The sequence below is a fragment of the Coffea arabica genome, chromosome 1c (genome assembly GCF_036785885.1).
Source record: "Coffea arabica cultivar ET-39 chromosome 1c, Coffea Arabica ET-39 HiFi, whole genome shotgun sequence".
In the NCBI taxonomy this organism is placed as follows: Eukaryota; Viridiplantae; Streptophyta; class Magnoliopsida; order Gentianales; family Rubiaceae; genus Coffea; species Coffea arabica.
In genome coordinates, this window is record NC_092310.1 from 6745933 (window position 1) to 6762280 (window position 16348).

General features: G+C 33.0%; 1 long non-coding RNA gene across 1 annotated transcript; it reads left to right on the forward strand.

Annotated features, from left to right (window-relative positions):
* The first annotated feature begins 2502 nt into the window (after positions 1–2502).
* LOC140008908 (uncharacterized) lies at positions 2503–13903 on the forward strand. Its single transcript, XR_011816209.1, has 2 exons — positions 2503–2816; positions 13621–13903. It is a non-coding gene; the product is annotated as an uncharacterized lncRNA (long non-coding RNA).
* Positions 13904–16348: the final 2445 nt, after the last annotated feature.

Consider the following 16348-nt stretch of genomic DNA (forward strand, 5'->3'; position numbering starts at 1 on the left):
TGAGTTTCCTGTAACAAAAGTTGTTAAAAAACTAGTAGCAAACAAACTTGCTAAAAAACCTACATTCCAAACAGGCTTCTTGGCCTACTATTGGTGCATTTGACAAAATTTAAATCTGAAAATTAAAATTTTAAATTTAGAATCTAAATTTATTAAATTATTGAATTGTTTAAATATTAAATTAAATATATTTGAGTGTATATCACATTCAATGATAAGTGAAAAACTTATCACTTATTTTTGGGAGCAAATTTTGTCTAGAAAATTCAGTGTCACTCAATTAATTCACATATTCAATTTTGGGTTATCAAACGCGACCTGAACATATTAAGATCTGAATTTATTAAATTTAAGTGTTGAATTGAATTATCAAACATGGTTTAACCACGCTTCACAATTGGAAAAACAAGCACCGTAGAAACACATGCTGCTCAGCCGAAGAAAGATGATGGAGAGTGATTTATAAAAATTACCTTTCTTGATGTTCTAATTTGTATTTCCATTGAGATTTAAAATTTCTAATAGCAAGCAATATATGTGCAATATATAATTTACTAATAGTAGCTTCAGTTGATTCTTATTATTTATTAGCTTTAACACATTCTGATCATTCTCTATCATCACTTTTCAAAATCATATCAAAATCGAAAGCAATTGATTGTGGACATCTCTCCTAATTAACCACTAAATTTAGGCAAATGAACGGAGGTACCTGATTAGGAGAGATGATTGCGGACACTTAATTTAAGTGAATGAACACAAAAGGGTAAAAAAGAAAATTGCAGCAAATTACAAAAAATGAAAAAGCAATTCAACGTATTTAACATTTAAATTAAGAATAAATCTTTTCTGCACTGACAGTATATACATTATCATCGTTGGATTCATGACATATGTGCAAAAATTGAATTTCAAATTCAAATTTTGCATAATTGTCATTCATCCAATGATGATAGTGTGCACACTGTTAGTGTAGGAAAGATTAATCCTTAAATTAAACGCCTGAAACAGAAACGGGAAAAGGGGTTTTAAAAAAATCAGGAATATGAAGGTATTGATGGCGGTGTATGGCCTCTAGCTTGAGAATTAACTAGCAAGAGTTTGAAGAGAAGGCTTGAAAGGAAGATGACGGAGGAGGAAGGTTGCAGAAGTGGTAGTGTAAAAATGCAGAGACTCAAAGGTAGAAGGCGGAGACCGGAGACCGAAGAAGTGGAGTTTCCGATAGGCGATGCAAGTCACGGGACAATCTGGAACCACAAAATGGCAGCAACACTTTGGACTGGATCAATGCCAAATGACTAATAAACGATAAGACTTCATCATAATTACACTACAACCAAATCTTTGTTCATTGCAGCGTAGACATTGGACACTTTGTTATAGGGTTTGAGATTGCGATAACTTATTAAAAAATAATTTTTAATAAAAGTACTTATGAAGTGCTTAAATACATTTAAATAGACTATTTGAAGACATAGTTCAGTACTTGAATGCTTTTAAGTATACTATTTGGAGACATAGTTCGGGGGCAGTAAAAAGACTTAAAATAGATTCCACTATTAACACAAGTATCGTGCAATTAAATGCTTCAATAGACTTTAAAGAGGAAGGAAGAGTATCGTTCGGGCCAAAATAATTAAATTTAATATTTTATTTTTAAATCACAAAAGTTACTCTAAAAGTATAAAATTTGAGTTTTTATTAAAAGTACTTTTAACACTAAAACCTTCACTGCTGATTTTATTGGATGATGTTCACTAAATCAAAATTATTTTTAACACTTAAAAGTGTTTTTTTATCAAAAGCATTGCAATCCCGAACAACACCTTAATCCACTAACAAAAAAGGATTTTTATCGCTATGGAATTTACCACATTGTCCCGGCATCTGAGTTGCAATAACAACTTATTGTGTGGTTAATGTACATATTTTCTTCTTGGAAGCCTACATCTAAAGCAAATGGTGTACGTGTTATTTTGAACTATTAAGAAGGTCACTCAAGGAAATGACTCGACGTTGTCATGCTAGGTAGGCAACTATCCTAATAACTCAAGCAATTTGTGGAATGCTATATTTGCTAGTTTACTTGTTGAGTTCCTTGTGTCACGGGCTGCTTGTTTTCTTACAAGCCAACACACCGTGCAGTGTAGACACCAAATTTTTGTTAATTTTTAACGTTTTCTTGGATTTTTATCTATTTAATGAGCTATCTGTTTTCCTGTATTTTAATTTTATTTATTCATTTATTTTTTATTTTTCTCATTTTTGTTTTATTTTTAAGAAAAGGAAAATATGAAAACAAGAAAAAAAGTCATGACTAAATTTACACATTTTAATCATTTTCCATACCGAACGACTATTAACCCATTTTTACACTCAATTTCCATGCATCTTTCTTTTCATTTGGAAAAACCCATCATTTTTATCCCATGGTTCTTTCTTGTCATTTGGTGAAGAAACCATCATTTTTTATCAACCTAATCACAGACAAGACTCCAACAAAACCCATCTCTCGGCCTCTCTCGAGAGAGACAAGAAGAGAAGACAAAAAAAGAAAAGGAAGGCACTCTACTCTCAATACTCCCTCTCGGCCGTTTTTTTCTTTCTATCAACTCACAACATTTCCTCTAGACAAACACACAAACAAAAAAAAAAAAGAAGAAAATCTCCCTCACCCTCTCGGCTCTATTCCTCCTTTTTCTAAATTCACACAACATACCCACACACAACTCAAACAGAACAAGGTAGCAACCAGCTGGATTGAAGCTTGAAATTGCATCAAAAACTTCAGCCAAGGGAATACAACCTTCATTGAGGTATTTCTTTTTTCTTTTTTCCAGCTTTTCTTTTTTCTTAATTAATTAGATTAAATGCATGTTTGGCTGCTTGTTTGTCGATTTATTTTGCTGGTTTTTTTATTGTTATGTTGTGGAAGATTTGGGGTTCAGCTACAAGCAAGATTAGGCAAAAGGAAATAAATTTTGTGTATGCATGCCAAGTGTTTGAAAAAAATGTTCAAATGGAAAAAGAATTATAAAGCTGAATATTGTGCATGTTTTTTGGTCAAAATAGATGACCATTAGCTAGTATAGGTCCGGAAATGTTTGGTTATCCAAAATTTTTGAATTTTTGAACCTTAGAAGCATGTGAACAATTTTCTTTATTTTTGGACTGTTTTGCTTTAATTTTATCATATTGTTGTTGCTTTTTATTGATTTCAAATTATAGTTATGTTGTCAAAATCATAAGGAGTGTATTGGTATAAATTTTATGATTTTTGGTGAAGGTTATAATGATTTCAAAAAATAAAAATTGGGTTGTTTTATGGCATTTTCACCACTTTTGATCCATTTTTTTTTTTGTAAAAACTAAGCCCAAAAACGGATTCTACGCGAAAAATTAAATGGGGGGGTGTATTTTAGTGAAATTTTATGACCGAAAAATTTGCCAGTGACTGGTCTGACAGCTGCGCTGCCGGCGACCATCATGGCCAGCAGTGGCTGAAGCTTCAGCCTGCCGAAGAAGAAGAAAAGGGGAGAGGAGGAAGAAAGAAAAGAAAAAAAAATAAATGGGCTAATGTTCTATTTTCTGGTGGGCCAGTTTCTTTATTTTCGGTTGGGTTAGAGGTTTCTTTTTCTGGGTTTTCATCTGGGTTTTGGTGTAATTTTTTCATTTGGGCTTGCTTCTCTTTTAATGAAGATAGCTTGCATTTTTCTTTTGGACCGAAGGCGTCTAGTCCAAGCAACTAAAAATAAATGGCCCAGAGCCTTTCTTCTTGCCCAAATCAAAAATCAAAATTTTCATTTTAGTCCCTAATCTTTGGAGTAATTTTATTGTGGCCCATAAATTTTAGATTTATTTCAATTAAGCCCTTATTTAATTGTAATTGCACCCCTAAACTTTATCTTTTATTTACTTTTGACCCCTAAACTTTTAAAAATTTATATTTTTCCCTCAAAATTTTCTAATTATTGCAATTTAATCTCTTGTGACTTTTTAACTCTCTCTATTATAATTGTTTCTTTTCGTTAATAGCTAAATATATTACTTTTGAATGTATTCAACTTGTAATTTTTGGATGTCCTTAAGTTTCTTTATGTTTGATGTATTAATGTGAATTTAGTACTTTTATTATTATTATTATTTTCAATTAAATTGGTACCATGATTCTTTTGTTCATTTTGAGTATAAATTGGGCAATTTGACTCCATTTAGTGACCACTTCAAAAGGGTGGTACCTCTATTATTATTTAAATATCAATTACGTACTCTTATGTGCTCCTACGTGCTTTTATGTGTTTATATATTTTTATATGGTTCGTTATTTATTTGATTCAAATGTTCATTCAAATTTTCTTATATTTGTTTAGTTAAGTTTTATAATTATTTGGAAAGTATTTAAATATTTCAAGATGTAAAAGATAGGTAATATTTTTGAAAAATTGTAATTAGATAAACAAATGTAATAGATAAGATAGATAGGTTTATTTTATTATATTTTTCCATTTTAAAATGTAATTAGGCCCCCTATTATAATAGATAGGATAGATAGGTTTATTTTATTATATTTTTCCATTTTAGATTGTAGTTAGACTCCCCGCTGTAATATGTAGGTTTTGTGTGTTTGCATGGTTTATGCGTTATGTGCTTTATCTGCTTTCTTTAGAATTTTTGCATCTAGATATTATGTTTATGTGCTACGTATTACGTGCTTTTATGTGTTTATTTATTTTAATTTATGTCTTATTTGTTTTACTATGTATTATTAATACATGACGTCACCACACTAAACTAACGCTAGTTGTGGTTTTTCCCTCTGCTTACTTGCTAGTCCAACGCTAGTAAGGACTTTTAGAAATAGGTTAGTCCAATACTAGACCCTTAAATCATTCATGCGTTAGATTCATCTTTTGCGTGACATTCATTATATTTTCATGCATATTTTTTAGGATTTTTTCTCATTTGTATGATATTTTCTATTATATTATCATCTACCCTCTATCCTCTATATGTGTTAATCATATCATTTATGATTACATCTCATTTAAGAAATTGTAAATAAGTTAGTTCATTTGCTTGTATAAATTAGGAGAAGTACTCTTTGAACATGGAAAATGGGTGATCATAACTTTTTAGTTTAAATACCCCCTTAATCTCTGTATAAGAAAATTATGTCACGAGTTTTTACCTCTCGTACCCATTATATTGCATCCTTTTTTCCTTGATCACTTATATCTATATATATAATTTAATTTTCTTTTCTTTTGAATTTCATTTTTGCATACTAGTGACCTTTTCAAGGGATTATTTGGGCATTCGTAATAAATGCGATTGATATCAATTAAATTCTTGAATGGACATTTTGTTCCTTTCGATATTTTTTATAAATTTAGATTTGCATCCATGTAAGAAACATCCAAACGTGACAAATTTAATAGTTAGATTAGGAAAATTTTTGACTATTTCTCGCAACTAACATAGATTAGATTGAAAGGGTACCTTAAATTTGAGTTAATCAAATCTTTACTTTCCCTTTCTTCAGCCTGACTCCCGAACTCATTTTCTCTTATTTTTCAAAGACTTGGAGTTGTCAAAAAGGGTTTTATCTACTTTTTGTTAAAAATATTTTTGACTAAATCTCGCAACTAACATAGATTAGATTGAAAGGGTACCTTAAATTTGAGTTAATCAAATCTTTACTTTCCCTTTCTTCAGCCTGACTCCCGAACTCATTTTCTCTTATTTTTCAAAGACTTGGAGTTGTCAAAAAGGGTTTTATCTACTTTTTGTTAAAAATATTTTTGGGTGACTTGATACATCTAAATTCAATACCAAGGCGCGACTCCTATTTTCTTAGAAAATCCTTTTTAGACTAAATTTTGGACCTAAACTATCGCATTCTTTAAAGTCCTATTTTAGATCCCTTTTTACTTATTTTTAAATAAAAATCACATCATTTGTAAATATATTTTTTCATCGTGAAAAATGGGGCACGACAGTTTGGCGACTCCACTGGTGAGTCCAACTACTTGGTTTAGTTGTCTTTTCTCCTTCTAACCCTTTCACTTATCATATTTGGATGTCTAAGGTTGCATTTTTTCCTTTTTAGGGTGTTTTACATTTCACACTAGTATTCATTCCTTGTTTTTTTGTATATGCGATGAATGATTTGTCTATTTACTTTTATTATTTATACTTGCTCGAATCGCGCTATGCATTTTGGGGATGGGGAGTGATATTACCTTGGAGCCTTTAAAACATGTTTAATAGTATTATTCTCTCCCCTCAAAGGAGCACTTCATACGTGCATACGTTATTTCTTTTTAACCCTTTATCTTATTTTCTTTTAGTGATTGTCACACCACTCCTTCCTATTAGGATTACGATCGATCCAATTGCACATGTGGTCGTGGCACGACATACACGTAATAATGTCTGAGAGGTCACTTGAGCCACCGACTAAGGGTTTTGGGATTGATGACCTTTCGCACTTTTGTTTGAAGGTTTGGGGATCTGAAACCTTATCGAATCTAGATGTATTAATGAGCCCAACCTCATGCATCCATTTAAAAATCACCTAGGGTAGAGCCTTCATCTACCCTATTAAGAATACTAGACACGAGGGGAGGAATTCTACCCCTCTTTCTTTTTCTTTATCTTATATTTCGGTATTATTTTGTTGCTCCAATCTATTATGTGTTGTTTATCAAAAAAACTAACAATTGTTTTATTCTCTTATTGCATTCATAAACCCTAAAAATAAGAGTTCTAGTATGGTACTCATTTAGGGCAGATCGCATTTTATAAATATCACGTTTAAATTTCAGTCGAGCGCATTAATACTATGTATATGTGTGCATGTCACTTTTAGACTTACCTCCACATCTAAATGGGGCACCCTTAGGTCGTGTTTTAATTATCGTATTGCATATTTATTCTTTTAATAAACTGTTATCATGCATTAGTCCTAGAGAGAATGTCATTTAGGGAATCCCATTTTTGGAATATGCCAACCTTGTTTTCCCTGGGTATCTAACCCTCTATAGGATATTCATGTTTAAATTTTTGTAAAATCGGAGAAGTGAGACCTGTAGGTAAGGTATTTAATCAAGGTACATGCTTCAGATGGACAAACCTCAACGAATTAGTCAGTTGTTATTGGTTCCAATGGAGGTTCGAAAATGGCCTGAACTTCTCTTGTTTAGTGAAATCAATCAAGTTGCCTCCTATCTCGAGCCAATTGGAGACTTCAAAGACATTGAATCCGATGGGTATTTGGTAAAGGCTTTAATTCAACTGTGGGATCCCAACGGTTCAACATTTAAGATAGGAAATAAGGAGCTGACTCTGACAATTGAAGAGGTAGCTGGACTTCTGAATTTACCAGTAAAGGGTACAACGGTGATATTTTCGGTTGCTTCTAGCAAGACCGAGTTTTTTCATTTTATCGGGTTAAATGAGTCTATAGTGCGAGGATCATATTATAGCATAGATGTAAAATTTTTGTTTGATAGATTCGCAACGAAAGACGGATTTGATAAGCATTCGCAGGATTTTTCATTTGCATCTAAGGCAACATAGGAATGTAAGAAGCTGCTGGTATATGGACTTGTGATGGCAGGGATTTATTTGTTCCCTAAAAAAGATAAGAAAATTGATTTCAAGATCACTAAACTTCTGTCTGACCTGTTTTTTGGGATTAAGGATTGACAAGGCTTTATAATACTAACTGTGTTGGCTGACATTTTTGTTAGGTGTACTAATTGTCAAAAGGGGTCAAAATTCTTTTATAAGCCAAATCGAATCTTACATATATGGGCCATGGAATATTTTCAGAGACACTTATCTGCTTCTGATGGTCTACTGTTGATTGGGTATAATTGGATAGCTACCCATCATAAGAGAGTTGACAAAAGTAATTTGTCAAGAAATGCATTAGAATGGTTGGACTTTCTGAGGTTATTGCCAGATCAAAAGATTAGATAGGTGCTAGACTGGACCGACTGTTTCAACCCCGCTCTGCGCACCAAGTCATCAGATTTTATACTACTATTGGGAACTCAAGGCATCATGGTATACATTCTGAAAAGATTTCTTAGACAGTTAGGATGTATTCAAGGAGTACCACTCTCACCTGATATGACTAGATTTACCATCAGTTTTGACAAAGGGATCTGTCCGAGCAAAATTTCAATGAAGATACCAATTATCGAAACTTGAGGAACATTTTCTAATGATGAGGATATCGTTTATATTTCACAACTTAAGCAGATGGCTTTAGTCACCTCTCAATACGAAGAATGGTTCAGAGACTCTAATGCTAAGCGACCACCAATGGAACAGTTCGAGAAAATCAAGAAATTAATAGCTATCATTGAGGTGAAGGATAGAGAAAATGCATAGTTAAGGCAATCTGTGGAAATGAACAAGGGCCTGATAGAGAAGAATAAAAGCTTGTGTGAAGAAATGTAGAAAAAACACCAGGAGTTGAAAAGAAAGTGAGGTAAGTTGTATGATCAAGCTGAACACATGCAGAACCCCTATTCCAGAGAGGCAAAAGACACTGTGATAAATAGATTGAAAAAGTTCAATGATCTTGTACGAAATCAGTTTCGAGAAATGATATAGATGATGTATAAGATTTTGAAATTCATTAATGAAATGATCCTTATCTTGTGTAAAGTTATTTCTGAAACACAGGTTTTATGAATAAGCCTCACTTCGAAGGTGTTGCATCATACTAGACCGACCCTTGATAGAAAAAGGTTCCACATAGAACATGCATCCGAATTATTTAAATATTTTCTAACTCTTTTCTTTTTTCTTTTTCCTTTTCTTCTTTCGAAATAAAAGTTCGACAGGTCTAGTTGAGAATAAATTTTTGAATCAGTTTCTCCTATACTCTCTCAGGTATTTTTAAACATAATTTCACGAAGGAGCCCCATCATCACTAGGTCTTGAAGTAGAGTCTTGAGACAGTCTGTAAGCATGAGTTCAGTGTCAGAAACTTTGGAGAGATCTGCCTTAGTTGTGTCACCGTATTTGACTATTTTGGGAGCTCAATTAAGTGAGGTACTTGATAAGTTTAATGAATTGAGTGCTAAAATGATTGCACAAATGTGGGTAATTGATCAGTTGGTTGCAAGCAATAGTGGTGGTGGTGCCCCGAACGATCAAGAACATGTTGATAATCACCCACCTATACAAGACCATCAACCGTTTCACACATCCAATATCCAAACAACTTTCCTTCTACATTTCACTAGTTCTTTTAAAAATATCTTTACCCGACTGAATCCAAACATTTTCTATGTGCATTCGAATTATGCATTAATGAACCCAACCACTAATCAAATCCCTCAAACTCATCCACAAGCTAATCTGAACATTTTTCCAACCCTCAGGGACACCACCACCACATCATAGAACCTTTTTATGTGGGATACTGCATCTCAAGGAAAGACGGAGATGGAGGAACAATCCGTACCTATTGATAAGGGTCTATTGAGAAGTTGGATCGATTCGATGAATTTTTGAAGAAAAATCAAGAATTGAGCAAGTATGGTGGGTTGGACTACAATGAATTATGTCTTTTTTCAGATATTCAGCTGCCATTGGGATTCAAAGCTCCCAAGTTCAGTAAGTATGATGGAACTGAAAATCTTAAAATGCATATCAAGATGTTTGCTAACAAATTAGGTAAACCCGTGAGTGATGAAAATTTATCTATGCGTCTATTTTCGAAAAGTTTGGAAAGAGATGATCTAAACTGGTACTCAAATTTGAAGTCTGGAAAGGTCAAAACCTGGTTGGATCTGTCAACATCTTTTGTAAAATATTATAAATTTAACTGTGAGTTAGCACCAACGCGAACAACACTCGAGAGTACTAATATAAACCTATCAAAAGATCACGAGACCTATGCAAAGTGGTGGGGAAAGTTAGCTGTCAAAGTGGAGCCTTTTATGACTGAGGAGGAGATTGTTCGTACTTTCATCAAAGCTCGTGACCCATCCTACTTTAAGAGATCTTTCGTATGACTGGAAGTTCGTTTGCTGCTATTATTAACAAATTGGAGGAGTAGATGAATTTGTCAAGGTAGGAAAGATTGTTAATGTATCGGCATTGAAGTTGCAGTTGAATGTTCTACAGAATCAAAGCAACAATGGAAAAAAGCCCCCGTTCAATAAGAAAGAAGGAAAAATTGTTTTTGTATGGGATCAAGGCCCGTCCTTCAGACCCAGAGTTCAAAACCATTCTTCCCATGCTGTCCCTTATCGACATTACCCTAACCTTCAATCGATTTATCACACTACTTCCTAATTTCATCATTCCCAACCAAGTCACTTGAACACTCCACCGTTACCTCCAGCTGCACAACTTACCGTTCAAAATCAATCTCGTCCTATTTATCATCCCAGACTAGCCCTACAAAACAACAATTCCATTCAAAATTCATTCCAAACCAATGCTAATCAAACCCAAAAGCCATTCCGAACTTTCACAGATTTGGGCCGACCTATTGATCAATTGTGTGAGTAACTTAAAGCAGTAGATAAAATAGGTATTGTATCCCTCAAAATCTACTCCAAAGGTGTTTCCACTGGCTATGATCCACAAACTATTTGTGCTTATCATTCCAAAAGTCTAGACCACACAACTGTTAACTGTTGGGCTCTAAAACATAAAATTCAAGATATGATTGACGCTGGAGATATCATCCTCAGGAGAAAAGGAGAACAAGGACTGAATGTCAATAAAAATCCTTTACCTGAACATGTGAGTACTGTAGAGGCTATCATTGCTGATGAAAATTTTATCAATCCTACGCAGTACATCATAGATGAAACTGAGCTGTTTGACATAATGAAAGTTGATCATGTGAGAATAAGAAGACTACTGCCTGCTGAAGAATCCATGACTGAAAATACAGATGATATTTTTGAGAAAAAGTCGAAATCTCTTATGCTTGAAAGAGAGGTAATAGTGTCAGAGAAGGAGGATCTTATTGAAAAGGTTGAAATAGATTTATCTCAATTGACTACTTGCAAAGAAGGGTCATTGAAGGATTCAGAATTTTTGCCAATTTTCGAAGGAGCCTTTCAAAATTGGACTATTGATTATCTTCCATCTAGAAAAGAATTTCGATAAATTTAAGAGGATTGTCTTTTAGTATAGATTCATATCCAGATAAGGTTGTAATCTGGATATTTTATTAAAAAGAAATTGCTTTTGTTTCTTGGACCTTTATCTTCGTTTCATTTAATATAGCTTGTCTTATTCAAGGAAATTGCTGAAACGGAAATAATGGCTTGAATTACATATATCTTAAATAGCAGTCATATCTGTATATTTGTCATTTTGTGAAGTTTCAATGAAACTTGAACTCCATGGAATGGAGGACATCTCTTGCATTTTAAAATTATTATTTATTTATTTATTTATTATGTATGTTCTATTTTATTTTCATATGGCCATAAATAAAATCTTTTGATCCTTTGGATGTCATCATTTTGGAATTCGATGGCTACATCCTATAAGCATGCGACTAAGAAAGTGGTATCAAATTTTTTGAGAAAATAATATCATTTGTTGTTTTGGGGTATCGGAGACACTGATCAGTGACAATACAAAGAATTTCAATAATGGCATGGTGGATGGATTATGTGAACATTTTAAGGTCAGGCATCGAAATTCTGCTATTTACAGACCTCAAATGAATAGAGCCGTGGAAGCTGCAAATAAGAATTTGAAGAAGATCATTCGTAAGATGATTGAAATACAACGGGATTGGCATGAGAAACTGCCTTATGCATTGATGGTGTCCAGAACTACGATCAGGACTTCTATCGGAGCAACTCCTTACTCTCTTATGTATGGAATGGAAGCAATATTGCCTGCAGAAATTGAAATCTCTTCCTTACGTATTCTAATGGAAGCTCAGATAGAAGAAACTGAATGTGTCAAGGAACGTTATGAGCAGTTGTCTCTAATTGATGAAAAGAGTTTGAATGTCGTCTGTCATAGACAATATTATCAACGAAGAATGGCTCGTACATATAACAAAAAAGTTAAGTCTCATTTGTTTGAAGTCGGAGATAAGGTCTTAAAACGGATTCTTCCAATGCAAGTGGAGACTAAAGGAAAGTTTGCTCCCAATTGACAAGGACCATTCATTGTTAAAAAGTGTTACCCGAAGGAGCGCTTATCCTTATAGAAATAGATAGACAAATTTTTTCTCAACCAATCAATACAGACATGTGCAAAAAATTTTTCATTTGATTATAAAAAAATTTCTTTAAAATTACTGCAAGAGACGGGTTTAAGGCAGACTTTTTTTACTTTTTTTCATTTCACTATCTTATCCTTAATTTTTTTCTTTTGATTTTTCAGAATAACTTATCCTTTTCGCTTGGCAGCCCCTTAAGATCACTAACCCCGTATTGGGGTAATTTTATTTCTTTGTGAAAGAAAAAAAAAAGAACAAGAAAAAAAAAAGAAAAAAAAGAACAAGAAAAAAAAAAGAGAAAAAGAAAAGAAAAATAGAGAAGTTCGTTTAGAATTAAACTGGGGCAAAATTTTTATTTCTTTCCAACCCTACACCGAATCAAATTTTTTTTGAAAGAATGCTATTTCAAATTATTCCAAACCAATCATACGATCCACTTTCAAACCTTAACTTTTTCTTTACTACTCCATCCGATCCTAATCACAAGAGCCAAAGCTTGTCGACTTTCATCTTTTGCAGTACTTTGAAAAAATATTTTCTTAATCGATTAGCAATGATGTAAATACAATTTTTTTGAAACATGTTAGAGAAGATTGTCTCACTGATACCACTAATTGTCAAAATATGACTGGATTGATATAGTTAGGATTAAAATTGTCTTGTTTATGTATCAAGGTGAAAACCTGAAAGGGCACATTTAAAAAAAATAAAAATAAAAAGAAGAAGAAAAAAAGAGAAGAAAACACAAAAAACAAAACAAGAGAGAGAAAAAAAGGGTAGGGGTAACTTTAGTGAAAACCCAAAAGGGTGTTAAGGTAAGATTTTGAAATACAAGAGCATCATGAATGGATAACGAGATATTGAGATCTGAAAGTTGGTGACTATGTTGATTGAGTTTCTTTCATACTATTGTTCTTTTGCCGACAATTAATTCCAGAGTGGATGATGTTGAAGAGGTCAAATGGAACATTTTTCTCCATCAAAGGCCGTTCTCTAAATATGTATCCAACTTTTGATCCTTGGATCCATGTTCATAAATCCAATAATTTTGTTTTGTTATTCTATTTATTTATTCTATATTATTTCATATCAGCATCATTGAGTGATGAATAATACATTTTCAATAATTTATATTTCTCATTTATTGGGTCTCATTCAAAAAATAATCCCCTATAATTTATCCTAAAGGAGTCATGAAATTGAAGGTCCTATGATAATAAAGTATGGATAATTGGTATTAGAAAGTTGTACAAATTCTGAAGGGGTTGTGGACCAAATCTAAGGGAGCAATTTGTCGATATTACAACTCATGTTTATACAGTTCTCAAGGCAAAGGGATCACATGATGGTGGCAGTATTTACATCACAATTGTTTCCTTTTTTCTTTGTAGGTGAAATTATGTAATGCAGCACTGATATAGCATGATTCACACTGGGGCAAATTGTAAAAGGATTGAGCTCCAAACTTGAGTGTACATTTTCAAAGAAAGGAAAGATGAATCATCATTCCTTTTCTTTTAAAGTTTGAAAAATCAAGAAGATTGTAAATCCACCAAGTAAGTTTATCATTGTTTATTATTTTTGAGCAATATGTATTTTAATCTTCCAGTTTGATAGTACAGGACTTGTGTTTTCATTTCTTCTGATATTTAATTGGGTTTGAATTTTATCCCATCAATCCGCGTTTAATTGGGTTTGGATCTTATTCCACTAATCTGTCATTTAATTCATATCTCACCAATCTGTATTTAATTGAATTAAGGTTTTATCCCACTAATCTGCGTTTAATTGGGCTCGGGTCTTATCCCACAAATCTGTCATTTAATTGGGTTCGAATTTTATCCCACCAATTTATATTTAATTGGGCTCGGGTCTTATCCCATCAATCTGTCATTTAATTGGATTCGGGTTTATCCCACCAATCTGTTATTTAACTGGGTTCAAGTCTTATCCCACCAATCTGTTATTTTAATGGGTTCGGGTTTTATCCCACTAATCTGTTATTTTATCCCACAAATTATTTAGGTTTCAAGAATATTTTCATTTTCATGTTAGGCGTTTAGGTTTCGATTCAGTTCCACTGAACAGTCCAGATTCTTGACAAATCAAATTTAATTTCCTGTTTGCGAGTCTCAGCATCCGTCACGCACCCTTCTATTCCTCTTCTTGGAGCATAACCGCGTCTCTCCACGCATCTTTTTCTAATTATGATAATTTACTTTTCTTGACTGTTTTGATTAACAATTGTGCTTTCTCTTTCATTTTGTGTTTTATGTTTAGAAGTTCTAAGAGTTCAGACTTCTTTGACTCTGCAAAGATCACAAATGGTTAATGCACTTGTTTCATTGTGGTTCACCTGTATTCGAACTACGTTTGACCTGATTCTCATGGCAGGATACGTAGGCAATTTTACATGAGTTCGGTCACGTATTTTATAATTTCATTGCATCTTTTTGTCCAATTACTTTAGCCAAGTGTTGGCCTATTATTTTGGCTCGGGTACAGTTAGAAGAGAGAGGTAAACAATTTGGTGTCTACATTTTCGTCTTAAATTTCTTTGAAACTCTAGATAAAGAGGGGCAAACTGTAGACACCAAATTTTTGTCAATTTTTAACGTTTTCTTGGATTTTTATCTATTTAATGAGCTATGTGTTTTCCTGTATTTTAATTTTATTTATTCATTTATTTTTTATTTTTCTCATTTTTGTTTTATTTTTAAGAAAAGGAAAAAAAAGTCATGACCAAATTTACACATTTTAATTATTTTCCATACCAAAACCACTATTAACCCATTTTGCCACTCAATTTCCATGCATCTTTCTTTTCATTTGGAAAAATCCATCATTTTTATTCCATGGTTTTTTCTTGTAATTTGATGAAGAGACCATCATTTTTGACCAACCTAATCACAGACAAGACTCCAGCAAAACTCATCTCTCGGCTTATCTCTCAAGAGACAAGAAGAGAAGACAAAAAAAAGAAGAGAAAGGCACTCCACTCTGAATACTCCCTCTCGGCCATTTTTTTCTCTCTCTCAACTCACAGCATATCCTCTAGACAAACACACACACACACACACACAAAAAAAGAAAATCTCCCTCACCCTCTCGGCTCTATCCCTCTCTTTTCTCAATTCACACAACATACCCACATACAACTCAAACACAACAAGGCAGCAACCGGTTGGATTGAAACTCGAAATTGTATCAAAAACTTCAGTCAAGGGAATACAACCTTCATTGAAGTATTTTTTTTCTTTTTTCCAGCTTTTCTTTTTCGTAATTAATTAGATTAAATGCATTTTTGGCTACTTGTTTGTCGCTTTATTTTGCTGGTTTTGTTATTGTTGTGTTGTGGAAGATTTGGGGTTCAGCTACAAGCAAGATTAGGCAAAAGGAAATAAATTTTGTGTATGCATGCCAAGTGTTTGAAAAAATTGCTCAAATGGAAAAACGAATTAAAAAACTGAATATTGTGCATGTTGTTTAGTCACAATAAATGACCATTAGCTAGTATAGGTCCGAAAATGTTTGGTTATACAAAATTTTTGAAATTTTGAACCTTAGAAGTATGTGAACAATTTTTCTTTATTTTTGGACTGTTTTGGTTTAATTTTGTTATATTGTTGTTGCTTTTTATTAATTTCAACTTATAGTTATGTTGTAAAAATCATAAGGAGTGTATTGGTATAAATTTTATGATTTTTTGTGAAGGTTATAGTGATTTCAAAAAATAAAAACTGGGCTGTTTTATGGCATTTTCACCACTTTTGATCCATTTTTTTTTTGTAAAAAACTAAACCAAAAAACGAATTCTATGTGAAAAGTTGAGTGGAGGTGTATTTTTGTGAAATTTTGTGATCGAAAAATTTGCCGGTGATCGGTCTGGCGGTGGCGCTGCCGGCGGCCACCATGGCTGGCAGCGGCTGAAGCTTCAGCCTGCCGGAGAAGAAGAAGAAAAAGAGAGGAGGAAAAAAGAAAAGAAAAGAAAAAAAAATGAGGCTAATTTTTTATTTTCTGATGGGCCAGTTTCTTTATTTTCAGTTGGCCAGAGGTTTCTTTTTCTGGGTTTTCATCTGAGTATTGGGGTATTTTTTTTCACTTGGAATTGTTTCTCTT